A 4514-nucleotide genomic window follows, 5' to 3' on the forward strand; every position below is an offset into this window, starting at 1 on the left:
CGCGACCGACCCATCACTACTCTGGAACAGGGTAAATCTGGATTCATCAGACCTATCATTCAAAAGTTTTTTCCGACCACATTTCTTTCTCAAAGATGATAGTTCACCATTATCCCTCCAGGTTTTAATAATGCGATCCAATTTTGATTGTCAGCCCCACCCTGAATATTTTCACCTGTGTCTTGTTATCCTCCCCCTCACCTGTGTAGTTTCTTTGTTTTATTGTGAGTTAGTCTTTTGTCACCTGTGAAATGTTTTCGCTCTTGTTTTCTCCTTGTAAGGACTACCGCTCAGATTATGGATTTTCTTTCTGTTTTAGAATACTGCCTCATCATCTTGTAAGTTTATGTTCCTTTTAGTTTATTAAATTATCTGGACTCACACCCCATCACGTCTGATTTACATCTGGGTCCAAATCCTTGTGTTTACAAAACTCTGTGTCAAGGATGACGAAGACATGGCACCATACTATTAGACTCTAGCCTCTACGAGACAGGATGGTCTGAAGCTAGCTGGTTAGCGCGTTGACTTCAGTAGATATATCTGCAACACAATATATAGCCATTTCTAACGTCAAAACTGTTATTCGTACATATTGCACCTTTTAAAGGTCCAGTGTGTAGGATTGATTGGCATCTTGCGGTGTAGTTGCAGATTGCAACTCCCTAGCATTACCCTCCCCTTCCAAGCCTGTAGGAGAAACTCTGGTGGCTGCGAAATGTACAAAAGGCCCTATCTAGAGCCAGTGTTTGATTTGTCTGTTATAGAAACATGGCAGCCTCCATGGAATGTCGACCCGCGGCCACTGGAACTTTTAAATTAAGTATGTAAAGAATCAAAATGGCTCCACAGCAGCCACAACAAAAATGTGAATTGGAAGCAATTCTTACTGTAAAGTTTGTCAGCATGACTAAACTGCTGTTGATTCAACTTTATATCTTAAGTTTATTGAATCTTAAGTTTATATCTTTTTATTCTTTATTCTTTTCTTCTTCTTTTCTTTTTTATTTACTGGACTATTTTCACCTGCGGATTAATCCACATTTGGTGCTTTAGTGAGTATTTACAGCAGCAGGACAGGATATGTGGGCTTGCAATCTGTGTGTCTTCGTGTTAATGAAGGAGCATGTCACCCAGTGACTCATTGATGGGTTTTAATAGTTTTTGGGCAACAATGGAGCTCTTAAGGCACAGAGGAAGCAGATATCAGGCACACATGCACATGCACCTGAGAACAATACAATCAATTTGTTGACAATCAGAAAAATATACAATATCACAACACAAGCAATATAAAGTGTAATTTTTCAATGCTGTGAGAACCACTAATTAAATTCCATATACGGTATGTATACAAAAGGATTATTGTAATTTACAATGCAAGGTTGTAGAATAAAATTCAGATGGTTATCTTTATGCTACTTTTAAAAAAACAAACACTGTACCACTTCCCAGAGTGCAGCAGGGTGAACAGGCTGTGGCTGGGTGGGTGCTGTCTTTAGTATCCTTTGGGCTCTGCAGTCATCTCACCTCACCAATATCACTGATGCTGGGCAGCTGAGTACCAGTGTTGTTCTGGGTTTTAATCCCCCGCTGCAGAGTCCTCCTGCCCTGGGCCGTGCAGTTTCCGGTCAGGAAGGTTTCTATCGCTCCTCTATAAAAGTTAATTTTTTGAAAAATATATTTTGTCATATTTGCTGAAACTTTCACTATATCCTGTCAGTAGTACATGAGATGGATAATCTGTGAAAAAAACAGGTTCCTCTGGCTTGTTTTAGCGCTCCTGATGTCAGTTGCAAGAATCCACTGAGACTGAACGAAAACAGCCAATCACAGCTGAATACTACTGTCAAGATTTTACATATTTTACGGCTGTAGTTGTTTATGGTTAAGCTACTTTCTGTTAAATATACTATTGGTTAGTTTTGGCCTTGGTGCCCTTTATAAATGTGTTTTAATCAAAGCCAAAGTGGCTTTGCCCTAAAAATGACTTAATTCAAGCCCTGATATTGTCATACCCCCACAATGTTATCAATAAAATACACCTTAGAATTCTACCAAAGTCATAACTTAAAAGATGTATCTTCATTGTGTGTTTGTGTTGTGTTTGTACTGCAGCCAGGCTTTTACAAACACATTTTGAACTAAAACTGCATGAAACAACACATCAGCATTGAAACCATATGTCTTGCACCAACAAATCTCACATGTTTACTGCCCAGTAGGGGCTTATCATGTGTTTGAAAAAAGATGAAACTGTTGTACCAGAGAGAAATATCACTTCAACGCTCCTTGTTGATGGATTTGTACACACACAACCTGCTGCCTGTGTAATCAGAGATGCTGTAAAGCTCTAATTCAATCTGCCCTCTCGCCCTCAGAAGGATGAAGGACCACATACAGTCTGTGATTAAATGACCACCCACACAGACGGGCAGACAGACACACAGACAGACACAGATAGCCAGGCATGTAAGAAACATTGCTTAAAGCTGCAGTAGGTAACTTTTATAAAAAATATCCTGACAGTTATACATATGACAGATAATCTGTGAAAAAAGCAGGTTCCTCTGGCTCCTCCTAGTGCTCCTAATAGTATTTGCAAGAATCCACCGGGCCTGAACAAAAACAACCAATCAGAGCCAATCAGGATAGAAAGACGCTTTTCGGTTGATGGCTTTAAGATAGTTGTTTTGCAGGCATCAATATTTGACGACCAGAATGAGACCCAACAATCAACTCTCTTTCTCATCTCTGATTGGCTGTCCACTGTTTTAAACATGTCCGGATTTAACATCTGTGGATGTCAGATTATCGATCAGTCTGTCACTAGAGTAGACATATGATCAGTAATTAGAACAAACTATTTCATGTTAGCTAAAAATGTATGAGTTATGTTGTGTACCAGCACTTTGTATGAACTGTATTTACACCTACCTAAGATTTGCACACTATGTGCCAGACTACCTCCAGATGTGGTCAAGCAGATCCAATCACATTCCGATCTCGCATTAACATGCATGTTTCCTTATCTGGATTGGATGACATCTCCGGATATAGATCGCATTTTAATACCAGGTGTAAAAGAGTTGTTAGTTGTGTGGAAGAAAAATGACTACCAAGAAATCTGTTTTGAAAAATAGTTTTCATTTACAGTTAATTATTAGCTATTACCCCTTTATTTTATAGCTTATCCAATGCTAGCCATGGCTATGTCACCAGCTATCTTTCATTTCCATTGTGTAATATGGAGCTATTATTATAACACAACATTTGCAAGTGTAAGGATATTTGTACGCATGTGGACAAATCTGTAAATGTGTGGACAAATCTGGAAGTGCAGACTTAGAAAAAAGTTGAAGCATTTGCTCAAAGAGCTGGAAGACAAATCATTGGACTTTTTACACGTGACTTTTGCTACACTTCTACTGTGGCAGATCTGTAAATGCGTGTACAGTCTACAGTCCACCAGTCGGCGGTAGAGAGACATTGCTGCCCTCTCTTCCTTGTTTAACCTACTTTTCTGTAGGAAAATAGCAATATGGGGCACTTAAATGACTTAATTTACTGTTTATCAAACCAAAAATGAGTCAAGAATTAAGTTGGAAAATCTGGTTTTCCCTCTGATGTCATCCGGCTGCTCTCGCCTCTCTGTGATTTGTTTACTGGTGGACAGATAGCATTAGCTTTATTGTTACTAAAGTATGCAGCTAGCTAGTTAGCTGTAGCTGGGTACTGGAGCTAGCTGAGCTCAGTGTAAATACAGTCGACCTGGGGCCGATGGAGACCAGTCTGACGACAGGGAAGCCAAGTGGTTTTCTTGCTGGGTTTGTCTCCTGGCACGCCGGAGTTGACCCCACCCTAAGCCCCACTCAGACCTCTCAGGGCGCCGACCCCTGACCTCCCTTTCACTTCCCTCAGCTTCACATCTCTCCTCCCCCCCCTGCCTGAACATTTCCGTCATCCCAAGAGCCTCTGCACTGTACTTAAACTGCCTCCATCGGTACACGTTCATTTTCCAAACTACCGTACATTACTTATGACCTCAGAGCACAGACAAATCTCTGTATTTCCAGCTCTCTGAGCAAATACTTCATACTTCACACTCATTAATATGTATGTCTGCACTTACAGATTTGTCCACACGTGTACAAATTTGATTTGTCCATTTGCTTGAAATTTGAATACAGATTTGTAGATTTTTTTTACACATTTACAAATCTGATATCTGATTACGCACACACAGATTCTAAACACACATTTGCAGATTCCTGTACATATTCACAAATCTCAGTACATATTACAGGTTATTTTACACATTCACAGATCTGATTACGCACACACAGATTGAGATACAGTTTCAACTTTCCACACACATTTGTAAATAGTTTTGCTACAATAATAGCTCCATAAATGGTAATGGTAAATAGACCTGTACTTGTATAGCGCCTTTCTAGTCTTCCGACCACTCAAAGCCCTTTCACACACATTCACACAGCGATGGCAAAGTCCAT

The 4514-nt window shown here is 39.9% G+C and overlaps 1 protein-coding gene across 1 annotated transcript in view; it reads right to left on the reverse strand.

The window, feature by feature from the left end:
* The window catches only part of LOC118323040, a 26555-nt gene that overhangs the window by 18955 nt on the left and 3086 nt on the right, over positions 1–4514 (reverse strand). The window lies entirely within an intron of this gene.

The sequence above is a fragment of the Morone saxatilis genome, unplaced genomic scaffold (assembly GCF_004916995.1).
Source record: "Morone saxatilis isolate NCDOM2014 unplaced genomic scaffold, NCSU_SB_2.0 Contig14, whole genome shotgun sequence".
Lineage (NCBI taxonomy): Eukaryota > Metazoa > Chordata > Actinopteri > Moronidae > Morone > Morone saxatilis.